Below are 22,741 nucleotides of genomic sequence, written 5' to 3' on the forward strand. Positions count from 1 at the left end.
AGCCCTTCAGTCCACTATTCCTATGTGGACCATCGTACCTGTCTACAGTAATCCTACTTGTCACATTCATTTCATATTCCATATTACTGTAATGGAAGTCTTCAATTTTCATTGAATTCCCATCTACTGCCAGTAAGACGGCCAACTGGGAGCCATTAACCTAATAACACAGTTCTGATACAGTGAACAGTTGAGGATATTGGATATGGAGAATGTGTATCCAGGTGAGAATGACGACGATGTAGTCCATCACATGGGTGTTAAAATAGCAGAAAAACAGTTGAATCTTTGCATTGTGAAAGGAAGCTCCAGATTTAACATCAAGGAGCTCGCAGTCTCGGGTTGAGATCGGTCGGGAGCTCCAAAGCTGCACAAGGTTCGATAAGCCCCATCTCGGGGTAGATTGCCGGCGCAGGGGGAGCGGTGGGGGGGGGGGGGCTGAGATCCCCCCCCTCCCCCTGATGCAGGAGCTTGATCGCCCCGATGAGGAAGGCCCACCGCCGGCTACGGGAGTCAAGGTCGACCCGTCAACGGAAGGTTAGAGGCCCCCGACCGCTGGAGAACAAAGAGGGGAGAGATTGGACTTTATCGCCTTCCATCACAGTGAGGAATGTGGAGGAGTCACTGTGGTGGATGTTCATGTTAAAATGTGTTTTGTGTGTCCCGTTGCTGTTTATTGTTATGACTGCATGGCAAATGAAGTTCCTCATATGTTGCAAAACATACTTGGCTAATAAAGCATTATTGTGATTATGATTGTGATTGATTGTGATGTTGCACATATCATACACAGATGGAATGTGAGACCATCCTTAGATGCATTTCAGGACGTTTCCCAAGAGGTCGAGGAAGTGAAAATGCATCTTGAAGACTCTGGTAACAATATTCATTTAACTCCACTTGGTCCCATGGCTGCAGTTATATCATTGTTTTCCATTGTGACTTCTGTACTAGACAATAGACAATAGACAATAGGTGCAGGAGTAGGCCATTCGGCCCTTCGAGCCAGCACCGCCATTCAATGTGATCATGGCTGATCATTCTCAATCAGTACCCCGTTCCCGCTTTCTCCCCATACTCTGTTATCCTTAACAGCTCTATCTAGCTCTTTCTTGAATGTATTCAGAGAATTGGCCTCCACTGCCCTCTGAGGCAGAGAATTCCACAGATTCACAACTCTCTGACTGAAAAAGATTTTCCTCATCTCTGTTCTAAATGGCCTACCCCTTATTCTCAAACTGTGGCCCCTGGTTCTGGACTCCCCCAACATTGGGAACATGTTTCTTGCCTCTAATGTGTCCAACCCCTTAATAATCTTATATGTTTTGATAAGATCCCCTCTCATCCTTCTAAAAGACTGATGTGAAGAGACAGAGGTAGAGAGGATAGCTTTTGTCTCCAAAGAACAACGTATCCATCCAATGCAGTTGCCTCAGAACGAATGCATCATGCAAGTTTCCATAGTGTTTGTCAATAACTATATGGATGTTTTTGAGTTTATTCTGACATCAAGTGAATATTTGAGCATCATTTTTCGTGGTTCATAAGGAGCTTCAGTGTTGCAAAACACCAGAAGAACACAGTCAATTACTTACTGAATCTAAAGGAAGCTGTAACCATCACAAATCCACATGCCTTCTCTCTATCCAGAGCAAAGGTGATGAAGCTATCATAGAGTGTGGAAATAGGCCCTTCAGCCCAACTTGCCCTCACCGACCAACAGGCTCCATCTGCACTAGTCCCACCTGCCTGCTTTTGGGCCATATCCCTCTAAACCTATCCTATCCTGTCTAAATGGTGTTTAACATTGCAATAATACCTGCTTAGTGCAGTAGTAGTGGTGCAATAGTATCTGTGATCCAGAACAAGGGGGTCACAGTTTAAGGTCCAGAACAAGGGGTCACAGTTTAAGGATAAGGGGGAAGTCTTTTAGGACCGAGATGAGAAAGTTTTTATTCACACAGAGAGTGGTGAATCTGTGGAATTCTCTGCCACAGAAGGTAGTTGAGGCCAGTTGATTGGCTATATTTAAGAGGGAGTTAGATGTGGCCCTTGTGGCTAAAGGGATCAGGGGGTATGAAGAGAAGGCAGGTACGGGATACTGAGTTGGATGATCAGCCATGATCATATTGAATGGCGGTGCAGGCTCGAAGGGCCGAATGGCTTACTCCTGCACCTATTTTCTATGTTTCTATGTTTCTATGTGATCACTACCGAGATAATAAGTTAAGATATCTTACTATCTTGAGATAATAAGTTTACAGGTAAGAACGGTCTTCATCTCTATGAATCTTTACCTGCAGGAGGTGACAGGCCCTTTCCAGCCCTTGATTGGAAGATCGTAGCTTTCAGCTTTGTAAAGGAAGAGATTCCGTTTACCTACATAAGAATCAATCTGTTGATATCAAATGATAGAATGTGATGAAAATTTGAATTTAAGGCTTTACCTTCAAGAGATTTAACATTCAGTTTATTCTTAATTTCCCAAAAGAAACGAGGAGGCTGTTCTACTTCCCCTTCCAATGCTAGCCTCTTACAGCAGTTGTTGCTGAACATTTCTCATTTCCCCCTCCCACCCCTCCAGCAGGTCAGCTAGAACACCAAGTAAAATCCAATGACTTACGTCCTTTCTCCTGGTGACTCATATAATGGTCCATTTTGATAGAAAGTGCCACATTGCTGTCCTAGAAATTTAATTGCACAGTGCAAGATTTTCATTGAACAATTGAATTTCATAGCATGATTGAATTATAACGTAAAATTGTTTGTCAAATCTGAATGGCACCTCACAATGGATATGCGCACAACATAACACATTATGTACTTCCATGCACATGCATACTTTCATGCACATAGTACAAATAAGCACAAAGTTTGCAATGTGTGAGGTATATAGACGCATACAAATATGGAAAGAGCAGCAGGAGCAGGCTATTTAACATCATCATGGCTGATCATCCACTTCTTTACCTTATACCTGCATTCTCCTGATATTCCTAAATCTATTTAGTGCAATAAATATATCCTTTAATGATTTGGCCCCCTCTGCCTTCTGTAATAGGTGAAGATTTTTTTTGTGATTTCAATGGTAGATCCCATATCCTAAAGTTGCAAACCCTCATTTTGTACTCTCCAGCCCTGCAGACTGCATCTAGTCTATCCAGTCTTGTTAGAAATCTAAAAAAAACGTTCTCTGACAAAACGAAAACAGAGTGGAGGACAATCACAGAGAGAGTGTGAATCTGTGGAATTCTCTGCCACAGAAGGTAGTTGAGGCCAGTTCATTGGCTATATTTAAGAGGGAGTTAGATGTGGCCCTTGTGGCTAAAGGGATCAGGGGGTATGGAGAGAAGGCAGGTACGGGATACTGAATTGGATGATCAGCCATGATCATATTGAATGGCGGTGCAGGCTCGAAGGGCCGAATGGCCTACTCCTGCACCTATTTTCTATGTTTCTAATCTTCAACTGACATGGAAGCCCCTTCATTTGTGGCAGACAGAAGCTGAAGGCATAACAGCTTGCAGCAAATTATGGATTTTATTAGTTTAGTTTAGTTTAGAGATACAGCTTGGAATCAGGCCCTTCGGCCCACCGAGTCCTCACCAACCAGCAATCCCCACGCACTACATTTACTATTATACCGAGCTAATTAAAACCTACAAACCTGTACGTCTTTGGAGTGTGGGAGAATACCGGAGATCCTGGAGGCAACCCAGGCAGGTCACAGAGAGAACTTACAAGCTGCATACAGACAAGCACCCATAGTCAGGATGGAATCCTGGTCCCTGGCGCTGTAAGACAGCAATTTTACCGCTTTGCCGCTGTGCCCCTATTAGTTAACATTGTTTGTTGGATGTCTTCTGTAAAGAACTGCGCTTACTGTTCTGATGTATACAAAGTAATGAATTAATTTCGAGAGCAAAGTATTTCCCACATGTAATTAAAAAGCAAAAAATAAAAGATGGTCCACATTTTACAAGGATGAAATTTAAGAGAAGTACTTAATTTTTGGTCAAGTCAAATGAACTTTGGCTTGGTCGATCAGTTGATCATTTTAAGGACTGTTGTGCTGATCTCGGAGTTGCACATGGAGTGTGAAATGCAACCAGGACATCACATATGACTAACAGCCTCTCACTTGCAATTGCACTGTTCCCAATAATAACAAAACTCAATTAACTCAGATATCTTAACTTACATGTTAAGATTTAAGAGAATTTTTGCTTTACATTGTTCTCATCTTAAGCTTTCTTTTAATGTCCAAATGCTATAATGGGTCTCCTGAGAATCTTTTGAACGTGGCTAGACAGTAGGCAGGAGAAATCAGAGCTACACTCTCCCTCTCTGAGGTTCCTCTATGTGCTCTTCCAGATATACCAATCTGTCAAGGTTTTCAGGGGGTATGGGGAGAAGGCAGGGACGGGGTACTGAGTGAGAATGATCAGCCATGATCACATTGAATGGTGGTGCTGGCTCGAAGGGCCGAATGGCCTGCTCCTGCACCTATTGTCTATTGTCTGTTGTCTATTGTAGGCACATCTTCGCCAGGTCATCATCACATTTTCAAAATGGAAAAGAAAATCCAAGTTTCACGCAAGACTTACTACTTAATTAATTGTTATGCGGTGATATTTTAATCTTTTGCCTCAGTGTCCACACAGCATTGTCTGGCCAATTTAAATTCTGCTAGATTTCATTACTTTTGAGGGATCTGGATGCAAATGACCAACATGGAACTGTCTCAATTCTTAGGAAACCCAGTGAGAATAGACCTTCCTGATCGCCCTGCTCCTCGACATCAGTGACTACTTTTGTGCAGCCTCTTATGTGGAATTTGTTAATTTTTTCAACTTCGCCACTAACTTCCACACAGTCTCATATTCACTTGGACCATTTCTGACACCTCTCTCCCCTTTCTTGGAATCCCCATCTGCAACTCAAGAGACATACCATCAACTGACATTTACTACAAACTCAGACTACCATAGGTAACATGGCTACACCTCTAGCCTCTGACACCCATACTAATCAAGAATCTATCTATCTCTGCCTCAAAAATATCCACTGACTTATCCTCCACGGCATTCTGTGGTTCCATGCTTCACCTTCCTTTCCTATCAGGTTCCACCATCTACAGCCCTTTGCCTTCACCTATCCCCTCCCAGCATCTGTCGCTGTCTCTCAATCAACTTCTCCAAACCTGGCTCCAAACTTTCTCCCACCACCCAAATCACCTTTTCCTTCACCATCCCAAACTTCTCATTGGTCCTCTGTTTTCCCCATTTCTTCTGTCCTCTTCCATGCATCCCTCCGACTTTAAATTTCACTTCTCTTTTCCTTCCTTACCTGACATCCTTTGGTCTCCATTTCAACTCCAGATTTTATCACCAACTCCATCCAACTTCCAATCACTTGGTCACGTGTGGCTGCGCCAAACGGCTGCAGCTCTCTGGCAGTCTGTTTGTCTTTTTTTTGTGTGTGTCGGTGTTGGGATGGTTTTTGTTCTGTTTTTGGCTGTGTATGTGTGGGGGGGGTGGGGTGGGGTGGGGTGGGGGAAACCTTTCTTTTATTAGGTCTCTTCCCCGGGGCGCAGCTCGGCCGCGGGGCCTTCCATCGCCCGCGGGGCCTTCCAGCTCGGCCGCTGGACTTAACATCGCCAGCGCGACTCGGCCGCGGGACCTAACAGTGCCCGGCGTGGCTCGGCCGCGGGGCCTTCCATCGCCCGGTATGGCCGCGGGACGGTTCAGTGCTCGGTGCGGCTCGGCCGCGGGGCCTTCCATCGCCCAGTGCTCGGTGCGGCTCGGCCGCGGAACAGTTCAGCGCCCGGCGCGGCCGCGGATCCTTCCATCGCCCGGTGCGGCTCGGCTGCGGGACATAACATCGCCGGCGCGGCTTGGCCGCGGGACGTTTCAGTGCCCGGTGCGGCTCGGCCGCTGGACTTAACATCGCCGGCGCGGCTTGGCCGCGGGACGTTTCAGTGCCCGGTGCGGCTTGGCCGCGGGACTTAGCAGCGGCCGCGGTGCCTTCCATCGCCCGGCGCGGCTCGGCCGCTGGACTTAACATCGCCGGCGCGGCTCGGCCGCGGGACGTTTCAGTGCCCGGTGCGGCTCGGCCGCGGGGCCTTCCATCCCCTTGCGGGGGCTGTGCGTGTCGGTTGCCTCCGTAGGGATCGAGCTGCCTGTCCGTGGGCGCGGGGGGGAAGAGAGTGGAAGTTTTGTTGCCTCCATCACAGTGAGGGGGTGTTTGGAGTCACTGTGATGGATGTTGGTGTTGGGGTCGTGTGTCCTGTGTTCTTTTCTTTTTTTGCTGTGTCTTGTGACTTCTGAAATTTCGTTCGGTATTTATACCGAATGACAATAAAGTTCTGTTATGTTATATCATCTTTCCTCACCTGCCACCACCAATCATTTGCCGGACTTTAGCCCACTCCTATCTCTCTTTTCCAGCTGAACCTATGGCAAACTTGCTCATAAGTGTGTCTTGTCTCCCAATATACAGAACACCTGGCAGTTGCTTTCATTTTGACAGTGGCAGTATATTCTGCTTCTGAATGTAGTTCATTTGTGACCTGGTTTGTGAGAAGATTTGTAAAAACAACTTGTTGTCCCCACTTCAAACAAACTTAGTCAATTGTATAAAGTCTGTATGTCTGCATTGGGATTCTGTTGCACACTAGTCCAGCCTTTCAGGAGCACACCTTGCTGAGTATCTTGAGCAATCACTATGATTGTGACCAAGATGTTCTTGTCTACAAAGTGCAGTATGTGTTGTGCATTCACTACCCTTTTAAGCCTTTATGCGGTAATCTAGCTAATGCAACAGCAATTCTACTTTGCTTCAATGAATGATGCTCTATTGCAAAATGCTAAAACTGCCTTATCTACACTCTTGAAAGTACTGGATTTACATTAATCAAATAACTATTGCTCTGACTTACTATCTAATCATTTCTTCCAGATGTTCAAAATTCGCTATTTGAACTTTGCATTTTTCAATTTGGTGGCATTATCTTCGGAAGTAATTGAAAAATAATGAAGAGGTTGCATTGGAGAGGTACTACATTTGCAAATTTGGATGTAAAGCATTTTCTATTTGGAGATGTTTTTTAATGCACAATCATAGATAGACACAAAATGCTGGGGTAACTCAGCTGGACAGGCAGCATCTCTGGAGAGAAGGAAAGGGTGGTTTTGGGTCGAGACCCTTCTTCAGACCAGTCCTTGCTCATTGTTGGCAGAGAAAGCCATCAAACATGCTAATAGGATTTAAATTAATTTTGACAATGGACTTGTGATTTAACATGTACCTCTGTACGAAATCTCGCACCTACATGAATAGACGCCAAAGTATCTTCACCAGCAATCAACCTGAAGGATCTCTTTGATGCAGGTAAATCTGAACATGGAAATGTTGGCTAAAATGGGTGGTTAATTGTCAAATCAGGTACAGAGGAAAGAAAGAAAGGATGGAATTAAAAGGATAAAGGATTAAAAAAGAAGGAAAGAAAATAAAGATAAATTGAAAAACTAGTCATTTTTTAATATCCTCTTAAAATTTCTAACTGTTAAAACTGAAGGAATGAGACCACATTTATAAAAATGAATCATCATTTTCTGAAAGGCCATTAAAAAAAAGGAAATTAAGATATTGCACTATTGTACTTTAATTAATTCGGTTGGCTCAGTGGCACAGCCTTTAGAAGTGCTGCCTCACAGCACCAGAGGTCTGGGTTATTCATGAGCTTGGGTGCTCTCTGTGTGGAATTTGCACATTATCCCCATTACTGTGTTGGCTTTGCCCTGGGCACTTTGGATCCCTTCCACATCCTAAAGATGTGTGAGTTGGGAGCTTAACTGGTCACTTTCATTTGCTCCTCATGCAAAGGTGAGGACTAAAATCTGGGGGAACAATGGGAATGCAGCGAGAATAAAAAATGAAATTATTACAGGATTAATGTAAATAGGTGATTGACGGTCGGTGTGTACCTGGGTGGATGAAGGATCTGTTACTGTGCTGTATCTCTTTATGACTCTATGGATGGTCCACACAAACGCTAACTTTTTCTGCAGTTCTTAGTGTCATCTAGTGGGTGAGTGCTGCAAATTCATGCTGTTTTTGCACACTGTGCTGAATTTTCTGCATACTGCACAAGGGGTGGTTGGAAAAGATTCTGGCATGGTTCTGCCCCGTGGCCAAGAGCAGAGAGACTCTTTAGTTTCCTGTCTTGAAAATGGCCATGGCTGCAGCACCTCTGAGTTCCCCTGGAACATCACCTATACGTTCTGGAGAGATGTTGCCTGACCCATCGAGTTACTCCGGCACTTTGTGTCCTTTTGTGTAAACCAGCATCTGCAATTTCTTGTTTCTACAAACAAACCACAACAATGTCTTCTCTCAGGCCAGCATCCTCAGTATTGAGGCCCCAAATCCTCTCAATCTGTTATCCTGAGCAGGCCTCTTTGTTTGCATGTGTAACACGCATCCTTGCATACATTGATGATGCCAAGGTAGAGATGGTCAAAAGCTTCAAGTACATATATCATTAGCAATTAGCCCAGGACCAGTCCCATCAAAACAATAGTCAAGAAAGCACGTCAATGTCTCTACTTCCTTAGAAGGCTTCGGAAGTTCAGCATGTCAACAACAACCTTCACCAACCTCTCCAGGTGCACTGTAGAATGCATTTTATAAGAATGCATCACAGCATGGTTTGGGGCAACAGCTCCATCCAAGACTGGAGAAAATTGCAGAGTTGTGGACATAGCCAGACCATCACGCAAACGAACCTCCCTTTCATGGACTCCATCTACACTTTACGCTGCCCTGACAAAGCCACCAGCATAATCAAGGTCCAGTCTCACCCCGGTCACTCCCTCTTCTACCCTCCACCACCAGGCAAGATGTACAGTAATTAGACAATGCATATCTCCAGATCAAGGGACAATTTTCAGGCAACTGAACCATCTTCTTATCAGTAGGCCTGACATCCCATCTATCTCATTGGAGACCTTTGAACTATCTTTAATTGGACTTTATTGGACTTTATCCTGCACTAAATAATATACCCTTTATCCTGTATCTGTAAACTGCAGACGGCTTGATTGTAATCATTTATAGTCTTTTTCTTAACTGCAAATCTAGGCTGAATTTATATTTAGACTATTGGATTCCATCAAAACCTGGGTTTATATTTTTCGATGGATTCTCTTTACCATCATAAATATTGGCATTTTTAAAAAGAATGTTCAAAGGCTTTTAGGATACGCAGAACTTAATCTTATTAATTGTCTTAATTTTCACTGAATTGTTCACGTTTACCAAAAAAACATGATAATCCAAATTAACATGGAGTTAGAAATATGTCCCTGGCCATTTGTGCAAAATGCATCATGTATGTTATTAACAATTTCAACAGGTATTAAGTTGTTCATTGGACTTCAGTCGAATTTCAAAAAATGAGTGCAATGCAAGCTGCTAGTGAGTTATACTTCCAGCACATGGGTTGATGGTAAACCTGTATCCCATGGTAAATAAACATACATTCATGAGAAAGCACTCTATATTGTAGATCTGAAATTTAGTTTAGAGATACAGCATGGAAACAGGCCCTTGCACAAACCGAGCACTATCCTATGCACTAGGGCCAATTTACAATTTTTACCCAAGCCAATTAACCTACAAACCTGAACATCTTTAGAGTGTGGGAGGAAACTGGAGCACCCGGGGAAAATGCACGTAATCACGGGGAGAACGTACAATTTCCGTACAGACAGCACCCGCAGTCAGGATCGAACCGGGTCTCTGGCGCTGTAAGGCAGCAATTCTACTGCTGCGCCACTGTGCCGCCCATAAATTAAGTGGTTTGAGAGTGGGGATTTGGCAGAGCAGTCTTTGGGCAACTCTGAACATCGGCTTCTCTCAGGTCTTCTCAAATTATTGAAAGAACTGACTATCCAGCAGTTGTAGTCAGAAAAGAATGGTGGAGAGGAACTGGCTGTCAGATGGGTGGCCCGATAGAGCATGGTGGCTGGAGGAACACATTGGAAGTCAGATGCATGTTAACAGAAGAATGGGATGTATTGGGAGTGGAGGGAAGAAGGGGCCTGGAGAGATAGTAGAAGGATGAGAGAAAAGCACAGGCGGCTTCCTAAAAGAGTGTGGGGCAAGCAAATGGGGTTGTGTGCGGTGGAGGGCAACAGAAGATGGGATGAGAAAGATCTATCAATTGCTGGGATATTTTAAATGTTTGCTTGAGACACTTCTCTTTGCCTGCAGGCGGTGCCGGAAATGTATTCAGTTTCATTCTGTAGTTCTCGTCCTCCCTTCAGCTGCTGTCATTCCCGTTGTCAGCCTGGCTAACGTTACAACTGAAGCTGAGACAGAATGATAAGGCGTGCACCCCGACTGAAGTAAGAGGCCCCGTTGTTGGCAGTGAATGACCTCCATCTTCTCTTTTCCATCTTCTATTAACTAGAATCAGGAAGTGTGGGGATGAAGATACGGCACGACACGATACGATACGATAGAACTTTATTTATCCCAGGAGGGAAATTGGTCTGCCAACAGTCATAAAACACAACAAGATACGTGAAACATGAAATTAAAGACGAGCAGAAAGTAAGGATTGGGGGTGTGCAAAGATTGGGAAGGAGGAGGGGGGTGCTGGTTGGGCTTGAATTTGTGGTTCTTTATGTTTTTTACTTTCTATCATCCTCCCTTTCTACAACACAGACCTAGGTTAGATCCTGACTTCAGATGTTGTCTGGGTTGTGTTTGCATGTTCTCCCTGTCACTGTGTGGGTGTCCTCCAGGTGCTCCAGTTTCTTCCCAATCCCTGTGACGTACAGGTTTCTAGTTAAATTTTCCCCTAGTGTAGGGAGTGAAGTAGAAAGTGGGATAACATAAAACTAGTGACCACCGAGGAATGGCTGCCTCGCCAATAGTCTGTCTGGCCCCTTCCTTCTTTGTGTTTTAATTGTAGGTGATAACTGTATGTTTTTAGTGTTCTTTAGCCTGTTTTATGTAGGGGGGGTGGTGTGGGGATGGGGGAAACCTTTTCTAATCTCTTACCTCGACAGAGATGCGATTTCTTTCCATATCATATCATATATATACAGCCGGAAACAGGCCTTTTCGGCCCACCAAGTCCGTGCCGCCCAGCGATCCCCGCACATTAACACCATCCTACACACACTAGGGACAATTTTTACATTTACCCAGCCAATTAACCTACATACTGTACGTCTTTGGAGTGTGGGAGGAAACCGAAGATCTCGGAGAAAACCCACGCAGGTCACGGGGAGTACGTACAAACTCCTTACAGTGCAGCACCCGTAGTCAGGATCGAACCTGAGTCTCCGGCGCTGCATTCGCTGTAAAGCAGCAACTCTACCGCTGCGCTACCGTGCCGCTATCGTATCACCGTTCACACTGCGGCCGAACATCGAGGAGTTGGCGGCCTTTGCTGGAGACTGACTTTTGAGAGCTCCACTGCGGGGAGCCTGCGGGATTTTAACATCGCGGAGCCGGCGATCCCTTTGCCAGGGATCGACCTCTGAGCTCCAACCGTGGGTGCTTGTGGACTTAACCTCATGGAGCCCGCGGTCTCTGGTTAATGACCAACTTCGTGAACACCAAGCTGCAGGAGCTTCGGCCGCCCCAACGCGGGGGCTTCGACCGCCCTGATGCGGGGGCTTCAACCACCGGCTGCGGGAGCTTCGACCGCCCGACGGATGGTTCGACTGCCCCGACTGCTGGAGAATAAAGAGGAAGAAAATGAGACTTTTTTTTGCCTTCCATCACAGTGAGGAATGGGGGGAATCTGCTGTGGTGGATGTTTATGTTAACTTTTATTTAGTTGTGTGTGTTGTTGTTTTTTTTCATAGGGCTGTATGGTAATTCACATATCACTATACCTCAATTGGTCCATGTGACAATAAAAGACCTTTGAAACCTTTGAAGCCTTTGATTGATGGTCAGCATGGGTTTGGTAGGCTGAAGGGCCTTTTTCCATGCTACATTTCTCAACCAAACTAAACTAAACTAAATATTGAGAAATATTATTATCTATCTATGCATAGGATCCAACATTTGTTTTGAGATATGTAAACACATCCAAATTTGAGATATGTAAACACATCCAAATATGAAAGGTTACATTTTCAAGCAAACTTGAAAGTGTTTTCAAATAAGCATATAATCCAAGTCCACGTTTAGTTTTGTGTATAGTTCACCACAGATGATTACTGAACCTTCTCTACTGCCTCAATAGTTAAAATAGTTTGCATTTGATGAATGATATAACCTTTTATTTTGTGATGTTTGCACTTATTCTTAATATGACCCCATAATTCTATTCCTTACTTCACTTAATTACACCTTTAGGGCATTTTCAGTTATTTTGTTCAGCATAACATCTTGTACTTATAAGGTAGCACTGAAACTTAAACTAGGAAGCATAACTTCACTATACATAGCAAAACCCTGAACTTGAAGCTTTCAACAACATTGTTATAATTACTTAATAAAATGGTTTACGTCCTGGAGTTGAACAATAAATGTTTATATTGAGCTGACAATAAAAAATAAATATACTGTATACAGAATCAAATCAGAATTTGCTTCAAGACAATATAAATGAATCAAAATTTACTTTTGTTTTAGAGGGTGATTTTTAGTGAAGTGCTATAGTAGAAATGAGAACGGATTCGTTTATTTAGCCGATTTACATAATCCTAATAAAATTTAAGATGGGTTGATTTCCTCCACCTTTGTCCATACTTGGTGCCAAAGGATGAGAAAGCTTGACATAAAAAGCTGGAGTAACTCAGCGGGACAGGCAGCAACTCTGGAGAGAAGGAATGGGTGACGTTTCGGGTCGAGACCCAGTCTGAAGAATTATTTTCAGTTGCCTCTGGCTCTGTGAGGCAACTGCTCTGCTGCTGCGCCACTGTGCCGCTCAATATTTAAGATAGTTTGTGTAAACGTCATCCAACCAGCAACTTGCAACTATTTTCAAGCTTAATCTATATACTAAAACTCTCATTTTGTTATCTTGTTTGTGACTGAACATCAGCCAAAACGGTACACGATAGCGCAACAATTGTAGGCCCACCTTACTCACCATTGTCACTTTAGTGATAATGCAAGTAGTTTTATTGAAATCGGTGTTATATTTTTAAAGTTATTCACATTTTAAAGTTTAAAAGGAGGGGATGGGTGGGGAGGAGGGAGGGGGAAGGGGGGAGTGGGGAGAAGGGAGGGGGGGTTGAGGAGAGAGGGGAGGGGGGGGGGAAGACAGGGTGCTGCACCAATGCAGGAGAGGTTTGGGCCCAACGGGTCCACTTTGTCTAGTAACAACTAAAAGTTAGGAAAATACCAGGAGCAATTTAAATTGTAGTAATTGATTTAAAAATCAATGGATGTCAAGTGAATAGTCATCAAATGATTGAATTAATCGGATAAAAGATGACATGGTAGATCACTGAAGTTCTGTTGAATTCATCTCCCATTTCTCTTGAGATAGTCTGTTGGCCGGAGAAGGGGATGGCTCGACACCTCCTGCTCTTTTCTGCCTAGCCTGGCGATCATCAATTCTCATTTGTACCTGTGGAGTCATCACCTGTGAAATTGCCAAGCGTGCACATCCCAGCATCATGAATGGTCCAAAGTGAACCCAACTGCAGTTCCAACTCCATCACACAATTACCCAGCAGCTGCAGCTGGATTTATGTCCAGCAGAGAAAGGTCACAACAGTTATTGGAAATGTTCTTGATTTTCCATGTAGCACAGGGGACGATCTCCATGGGTCCAAGCTTCCCTTCCGTTACACCAAGACCCAATGACCATTCCCAATGACCTTCCACAAAATTACAGGATCCTGTATCCATGTTGTTTGTATGCGATCGTGTGTCCACATGTGACCATGTATCATCCATGTTCTCCAGAGATGCTGCCTGACCTGCTGAGTTACTCCACACTTTGTGTCCTTTTGTGTATTAACCAGTGTCTGCAGCTCCTTGTTTCTACAGGACCATGTCTCCTTTTTTTAAATTGAAGCTATTAAATGGTAAATTAATGGAAATGCCCACATAGTCCTCCCATGCTTTCTGAATTGTCATGCCACCTTCAACTCTGCTGCTGACCTCCTTGAGATGCTGAGTAGTCTCAGGCAGGCTCTCCTCCCCTCCCTCCTGCCAGTGACTGATGTCTTCTTGGTTGCCTTCTCCTGATTTGAGGCTTTTAGAAGGGGACAACTGGGATTCAAAAAATATTTAGGGCGGCACGGTGGCACAGTGGTAGAATTTCTGCCTTACAGCGCTAACAGTAGCGTAGGCCCGGGTTCAATCCCAACTACAGGTGCTGTCTGTATGGAGTTTGTACGTTCTCCCCGTGACCACATGGGTTTCCTCAGAGATCTTTGGTTTCCTCCCACACTCTAAAGACGTACGGGTTTGTAGGTTAATAGGCGTACGGGTTTGTAGTATAAATGTAAATTGTCCCTAGATTGTGTAGGATAGTGTTAATGTGCGGGGATTGCTGGTCGGTGCGGACTCGGTGGGCCAAAGGGCCTATTTCTGCGTCGTATCTCCAAACTGAACTAAACTTTACAAGCATACGGTTAAACGATGATAAAAAGATGCTCAGAGAGATCTCAAAAATGTAGAGTTGGAGGTGAATGTAATGAAAAGGATTTATTTCAAACTCAACAATAAAATTGAGAGGATAATCTATGGGAGGTTGTAAACCATAGAGAATGATAATTGACAAATATTAGGACATAAATATTCTTAATAGCTACTTCCTTCAAGAATCGATAAGACAATACATGAGCAATGGACTTTTTCAAAGATATCCCAAGGAAAAAAGTGTTTTTTATGACAAACAGGATGAACGTCCAAGATTAGATAAATGAACTGAGAGTAAATAATTCTCAGAGGAGAGATAGAGTTGAATCTGGATTGCAGAAAGTAACGAGGGAAGATTTGTAAAACGCACAGACTGATGGCGAAGGAATTACTCGGCAAGGAGAGATCCTGGATAGTTGAAAGAGGCTATAATGATACCTATGTTGATATGGTAAGTGTAAGTGCCACTTACAATGTTGATATATCAGCCTGACACAGCAATGGATTAATATAAAAGCAGAAAGTGCTGGAAACACCAAGCAGATCAGGCAGTACCCATGGAAAGAGAAACAGAATTGAAGGTTTAGGCTTGTCAAATCTGTTGAATCGTCTTGGATCTGAGATGTCTGAGGAAGGGTCTCGACCCAAAACGTCACCCATTCCTTCTCTCCAGTGCCTGTCCCGCTGAGTTACTCTAGCATTTTGTGTCTACCTTTGATTTTAAACCTGCATCTGCAGTTCTTTCTTACACATCTCCTGTTCCTTCGTACACATGTGAATTCTGTTGTTCTTTCCATATCTGCTTATATGATCTGTACAGGTCTGTATATTCTGTTTACCTTTCAGAGTTTTTGTACCGGATTTTCACTAGTAACAGCCAGTTCATTGTTCTTATTCCTATTGAATGTAAAATAATTAACTTTGTTAACCTGAGGGTTAACTGTATGACACGGTAGCGCAGCGGTAGAGTTGCTGCTTTACAGCGAATGCAGCGCCGGAGACTCAGGTTCGATCCTGACTACGGGTGCTGTACTGTAAGGAGTTTGTACGTTCTCCCCGTGACCTGCGTGGGTTTTCTCCGAGATCTTCGGTTTCCTCCCACACTCCAAAGACGTACAGGTATGTAGGTTAATTGGCTGGGTAAATGTAAAAATTGTCCCTAGTGGGTGTAGGATAGTGTTAATGTACGGGGATCACTGGGCGGCACGGACTTGGAGGGCCGAAAAGGCCTGTTTCCGGCTGTATAGATATGATATGATATGAAAAGCATAGTGAACGGCAGTCACCATGGTTTCAGACAATCCAGGTAGACCAATATCCTCACTAATAGCTTCAGAAAAACTTGTTCCAGATGGAAGTCTATTCATTAGATGTGAAAATGGAGGAGATGAGAGGTAAATCCTGGGAGTAAATACAAAATTATTTGAAGGATAGGAAACTACAGTATTTGTCAGAGTGATTTGCATTGCTGTTTATTTTATTGTAATTGCTCAATTAATAAATTAATTTACAATTATGCTCTGCAAAGAAGATACTATTGTCCAATATAAACAAGTGACCAGGATTTAGAAATGAGATCCTAAATTAACTTTGGAGCTGATTACAAATTAGGAGAAGGTGGTGGGAGGGCAGGAAGAGGGGGGGGGGGGAGGGGTGGAGGAGAGGGGGAGGTTGGTGGAGGGGAGGGGGAGGTTGGTGGAGGGGAGGGGGAGGTTGGTGGGGGGGGGGTGAGAGGTGGTGTATGGCAATGGATGTAACCGATCCAGAATCTACAGAAGGCATTTAAGTGCAAAGGAGTGGAAGTAATAGAATTTAGCCCTTATAACAATGAAGTACCACCAGGTGCAAAAGAAAGATGGATGGCAATACCCATGGAAAGAGAAACAGAATTGACGTTTTAGGCTTGTCAAATCTGTTGAATCGTCTTGGATCTGAGATGTCTGAGGAAGGGTCTCGACCCAAAACATCACCCATTCCTTCTCTCCAGTGCCTGTCCCGCTGAGTTACTCTAAGATAATCCGGGAAATTGAAAGAAACTAGCTTCAGTTATAAATCCATCCAATTGTGCCAAAGCAGTAATCAAGAATACCAAATAGAGCTTTGAAATGCACAGCCAAAGTCTAGAATGCAAATCAGCAGAGGTAATGATTAGATCTTTATTCACAAAATGCTGGAGTAACTCAGCAGGTCAGGCAGCATCTCAGGAGAGAAGGAATGGGCGACGTTTTGGGTCGAGACCCTTCTTCAGACTGATGTCAGGGGGGCGGGACAAAGGAAGGATATAGGTGGAGACAGGAAGACAGTGGGAGATCTGGGAAGGGAGAGGGGAAGAGAGGGACAGAGGAACTATCTAAAGTTGAAGAAGTCAATGTTCATACCACTGGGCTGCAAACTGCCCAGGTGAAATATGAGCTCATCACTATACTTGCCTGAAAGGTGAGATTGTTTGCTTTCTTTTCCATGTTTTCCCATATGAGAAATAGAGAGGATATTATAGACCTGAAGACAATGCCATTGAGTTGATTTTCAGTATTGGGGGATTTGAATTATGAGGAGGTAGTTGAGGCAAGGACTACAACAGCATTTAAAATACACTTGGACAGGTACATGGATAGGAAAGGTTTAAAGGGGGAAAAAAAGACCCAAAGTGCTGGAGTAACTCAGCAGGCCAATCAGCATCTCTGGAGAACATGGATAGTTGATTTTCAGGTTGGGACCCATCTTCAGAGTTATCCCAGCACTTGTTGTCTTGTTTTTGCAGAGTTACTCCAACACTATGTGTCTTTTTTTTTGTTGTAGTTACTCCAGCACCTTGTACCTTTTTTTGTAAACCAGCATCTGCAGTACCTTGTTTCTCTAACGTTTAGAGGGAGTATGGGCTCAATGACAGGAAAATTGGACCACTTAGATGCGGCATCTTGGCCATCATGGACAGGTTGGGCCAAAGTGTCTGTTTCTCTATTAGATGACTTTATGACTCTATAACAGACCGAAGAAAGTTGCTCCATTCAGATTGAAAAATGCTCAGAAGAGATAACTGACTGGTAACTAAACCAAAATGTAGTTGATTTATAAATGTGAGAGATAAAGAAATGAATGTGGATTCTGCTCCCTATATTTTACGAGGGATATCATATATGTTTTATATTTGAACATAACTTAAGGGTGAGGGAAATCCAATAATGACATTTATAACCTTCTTATTTAAATACAGTGAAATAAATTAAGCTTGCCCTTAATTAAGAACAGCCAAATCTTTCTACATACAGTTTAAAAAAAATTGGTATTGATCTCGCATTATGATAGGAATTAAACAAAAATAACTTGGCCCATGCAATAATTCTCAATTAATTCCCAGCAGCCATACTAATCGATCTAGTATTAAAAGTTCTCTGCAGATCTTTGCCAGGTATTGCACTGAACTCAAACACATTAGGAATATCTGTCTGAAGAAGGGTCTCGACCCGAAACGTCACCCATTCCTTCTCTTCAGAGATGCTACCTGTCCCGCTGAGTTACTCCAGCTTTTTGTGTCCACAGTAGGAATGTTGCTGCTGAACAGCTTCCACCCATCATCATTTTAAATGCAGGATTTTCTTCCTAGTGCACGCAGGTGAAGGGTGGAGAGGGGCTCTTCAATACATAAACCTCAGGGTGCAATGTTCAAATCACAATCCCAAAACAATTCTCACGTTGGTTGTGAACTGGACCGGTCGGTATCTGAATATAATCCTACATCTGTATAGGCCAAACAGATGAACAGTGTTACTCTGTTTCTTGCCCCCGAATGTTGGGAGGAACAGGACTGCTCATTCCTGATCCCAGTTACATAAGGGCTTTAGTCCTATGCATCCTTTAAACCAACGATAATCACCCTCAGAAACTATCTCCTCATGCCTCTCTTAAACATTTTGTTAGAGAGCAATGGCCCACCATTCTTTTGACGTCAACTGATGTAACCAAAAATGGTAATTAGGCAGTGATTGATCCAGCTAACTTCCTTCTTCTTCTTGTCGTGTCCACACATGCTAGATATTGTGTTTCAGCCAAAGCTGAACACAACTCTTAGCAATATGATCGTTCTCTGCAAGGTCCTCAGCTTTGCATTCGTGCTCCAATAGAGGACATCTCAATAGATGCCCCATAGTTTGTGGTTCAGTGCCACATATGCAGATGACATCTTTGGAGGCGGCAGAGTGGGCCTTGGCGGCAATGTAGGCCTCAGTGGCAATGGGAGCCTCGATGGCGGTGGGGCCTCGCAGTCGATGAGCGTGAGGGGGGGAGGGGAAGACAATGTGGACCCAGCTTGGGGAGACTGCTGTGAAGAACAATGGAGGACTGGGGGGATCGCTGTGAGGGACGATGGGAGAAACAAAGGGGTCCCGGTATAAGGGGAGGGGGAGGGGGGGGGGGGACTCTAGTTTGGAATCTGCCCATGGGATAAGTCTGTGTTTGTTTATTTGTTTGTTCATTCGTTCCAGTGAAGGAGCTGTGCACATGCCAGCCAACCAACAGTCGTTTGTCTTTTTCTTTTCACTTTTAATTTCGTTTTTGTGTATCTTGTGTGTTGTGACTGTCAACAGACCAATTTCCCTCCGGGAAAGAATGAAGATTTATTGTATCGTATCGTATCGTGGGAAGGAACTGGAGATGCTGGTTTACACCAAAGATAGACACAAAAAGCTGGAGTAACTCAGCGGGCCAGGCAGCATCTCTGGATGTTTTGGGTCTATTCTTCACACATAATGTAATAGATGCCAGTGCCTGGATCTAAGGTGTTCGCCCTCTTTTCTCTCTGATTAGAACAGAATGTAGATTGTTATAAGATTGTGCTCCAAGCTTCTTCTTCTTGCGTTTGAGGCAGCAGAAGTAATGTAACGCCCTCCAGATGCAGTTTAATGTGCTGTTGTCGAGGACCGTAAGATCTATCCCTCCACCAGAGGGCGTAGGACAGCAAAGTCGAAAATGACGTTCTGCGCTATTTGCTGGTCTGCTCCACACATGCAGGCTGCTGATGAACGCAACCCCCAACGATGCATGTTGGCGTTGAACCGGCCGACCCCTGTACGGAGGTTGTTCAGGGCGGCCCTCTCTTTGCGGGGCATGTCCGAGCCGGGTGGGGCTGTGGTGTTCGGTGCGACAGTGAGGTCGCGAAGTCTGTTCCCAGCTGGTTCTCCATTCTCCTAGTATGTTGCTTGTATGTTGCTTCTGCTTCTGCTGTCTCTGTTTGTTGTCGTTCCGCCTGACTGAGGTCAGTTGACAGGGCTCACCACGGGGGGGGGGGGGGGGGGGTCGACAATATGAGCCTCCAAGCAATTTATCAGCAGAGGTGCATTGTGATTTACCTCTGCCCTTCCAAGCCATGGATGGAGTTAGTACCTTTTCTGATCCTGACACTCCGAAGTTGTACTCTTGACATTGTACTCTTGCCCACAACCAGTTGGGGCTTCCTAAAGGATTCAGGAATAAGATTCACAGCCAGTGAGAAGGGAATGGAAAAATTATGATCAGGAACGTTCAGTTTGCCATGCGCATTGGGTTGTGTGGAGTGAGCTCCATTTTGGTGTTGCAATCATATACTGGCCTCTTTTGCTCAACGGTATACAACATACATTGAGCACGTACAGATAAGCAATTAACAGCCGTTGGAAGTATTCACTTCACTGTGTAAGGAACGCGCAAGCAATAAGCTTTGAAAAGCTAAAGTTGAAGTCAGTATTTTTTTAGCAGGATGTGCAGTCGATGTTGGAAATGCATTCTACGGAATCTGATCTGCAATCAATGTAAGAAGATGAATGAAGCCGGCTCACATTGGTAGGACATCCAACTGAGAATCTATGCTATTAGCTGATATAGTCAATTAGAGATATTGATATTTTGTTGTAGTAGAGATGGTTTCTTTTGTTGTTTTAGCTAATGTAAAATGAATGCTTATTTTCAGTGGAAAGCAGTAAGATGGATGCTTGTGGCAGAAATGTTATCCTTGGGAACAGAATGTGTTTGTCCCTTTACGAATGATAAGGAGTGTACAGAAGAGATGGGCCTATTGTCCTTAAATTACTCTCCCACTACTCTGTCTGACTGTGTGAGTGTTGTGTATTGAAACGGTAAAGCAAGGTCATGCAGCTGCGAGATTGCTCGTGTATAGAGTTTAAGAAAGTTTATTTCTTAATAACAACTCCTTATATGGGTGCGTGTGAAAGTAGGAACATTTTTGAATCCACTCTAGGTAAATTGATGCGTTTCTCCAAAAGCATGTGACTTATATTAATGGTTTGGTTTCTGAACATGTGACCTGTATCAATGATTTTGTTTTCTCTGTAACCATGGGAATTGTATTAGATTTGTAATTGGTCCTTAATTTTATCTGTTACGCCCCTTTTTCCTTTCTGTATAAAATAGTAAACAATCGTGGAAAAGTTGTTCTTCCCCTCCCCTGAGTTGAGACCTTTTCAGACACTAGTATTATTTCTGGAGATCCTCGCGGGAAGAACCCCACTGTGGAATAAATCTGATGTGCTGATCCAGTATTACGTGTGATTATTCAGACTGAAGGTAAAGAACTTGATTTAACACAACCAGCTCCAAACAGCAGCAATATTTAACATTTAAAAGTGAATACAAAATAGAGTCAAATGCCTCATGAGATACATGCAACTGAAAACCAATCCATTCAAAATATATTCAGTGGATGGTACTATTGATTGTCCTGAGGCAGCTTGTTGATTTTCTTTTCTCCAGACATGCTACCTGTCCCGCTGAGTTACTCCAGCATTTTGTCTATCTTTGTTGATTTTCATCCAGTTTCTGAAAAGTTACTAGAGTCATAGAGTAATAAAGACCTACAGCATAGAAAGAGGCCCTTTGGCCCAATTTGCCCATGCTGACCAAGATGGCCCATCTCTACTAGTCCCACCTGCCTGTGTTTGGCCCATAACCTTCTAATCCATGTCCATGTACCTGTCCAAATGTCATTTAAATGTTGTTATATTGCCTGCCTCAATTACCTCTTCTCGCAACTCGTTCCATATACCCACCGCTCTCTTTGTGAAAAAGTTGCCTGTCAGATTCCTAATAAATCTTTCCTCTCTCACCTTAAACTTATTTCCCTGATTCTTGATTCGCCTACTCCTGGTAAAAGATTCTGTGCATTCACCATATCTTTTCTCCTCATAATCTTTGCACCTCTGTAAGGTCACTCCTTCATTATCCTGTGCTGCAAGGAATAAAGTCCTAGCCAGTTCAACTGCTCCCTATAGCACAGGCCCTCAAGACCTGACAACATAAATCTTTTCCGCACTCTTGATAGCTGAAAACCATCCTTCCTATAGCAGGGTAACCAAAACCTAACACAATGCTCCAGATGTGGCCTCACTAACATCTTTGAGTATTATATCAGAAGTAACATTAATGAAATCTTTAATGGTATTAATCAGTCAGCAAGTGTAAAAGTAAAAAAATATAGCTGCAAAGAATCTGTTTTATTTTCACTTTTCAGAACAGCAATTGCACAGATGCAAACCAGAGCAGTTTAAATGGCGAGTTCAAAACATTTTAGCATCAGTCTGTAGAAGGATCCTAACCCAAAACATGTCCTCCAGAGAATCTGCCTGACCCTTTAAGTTAACTTGTTTCAAGCCGAGCCACTAGATGGTAGCACAGGACTCTAGGTTTGTAAAGAAACTACCATCTTATTAAGAAATGGCTGATGGACTTAAAGGTGAACCTGATTCTGGGCACAACACGTTCTGTTCTTTTTTGTTGTGTGAGGCAGTGGTGGTGGTGGGCATCAGATCGTTTATCAGGTTCTGAGTGAGAAAAGGATTCTTGGTGGGGTTTGGGATTCTCGAGATGTTTGATGTTGATTTTCTTGCTGCAACATTTTGGTGGCCACCACTATTTTGGTACCTGGCTAATTGAAACAACAGCAAGGATTAGACAAGGTGAATCCAACTGCCATCTATTGCTGTCATGGTTCAAATGATACAAATATCCTCATGCTTTCTTGGTTAGACGATAACATAATATAACTGGTGACAGTGCCTAGATCGAGGATGTCCTCATTCTTATCCCTCCGATGAAGCGGGCCGTAGGTTGTCACAAGATTGTG

General features: G+C 43.6%; 1 long non-coding RNA gene across 2 annotated transcripts in view; it reads left to right on the forward strand.

The window, feature by feature from the left end:
* The window catches only part of LOC144597306 (uncharacterized), an 81,171-nt gene extending 60,025 nt beyond the window's left edge, over positions 1-21,146 (forward strand). The window contains exons 2-5 of one of the 2 annotated variants that reach the window (XR_013547732.1): positions 794-876; positions 6,961-7,056; positions 10,478-10,620; positions 20,359-21,146. This is a non-coding gene — a long non-coding RNA (uncharacterized LOC144597306). The remainder of the gene's footprint in view (positions 1-793; positions 877-6,960; positions 7,057-10,477; positions 10,621-20,358) is intronic. The other variant, XR_013547731.1, reaches the window with a different exon arrangement.
* Positions 21,147-22,741: the final 1,595 nt, after the last annotated feature.

The sequence above is a fragment of the Rhinoraja longicauda genome, chromosome 1 (genome assembly GCF_053455715.1).
Source record: "Rhinoraja longicauda isolate Sanriku21f chromosome 1, sRhiLon1.1, whole genome shotgun sequence".
NCBI lineage: Eukaryota > Metazoa > Chordata > Chondrichthyes > Rajiformes > Arhynchobatidae > Rhinoraja > Rhinoraja longicauda.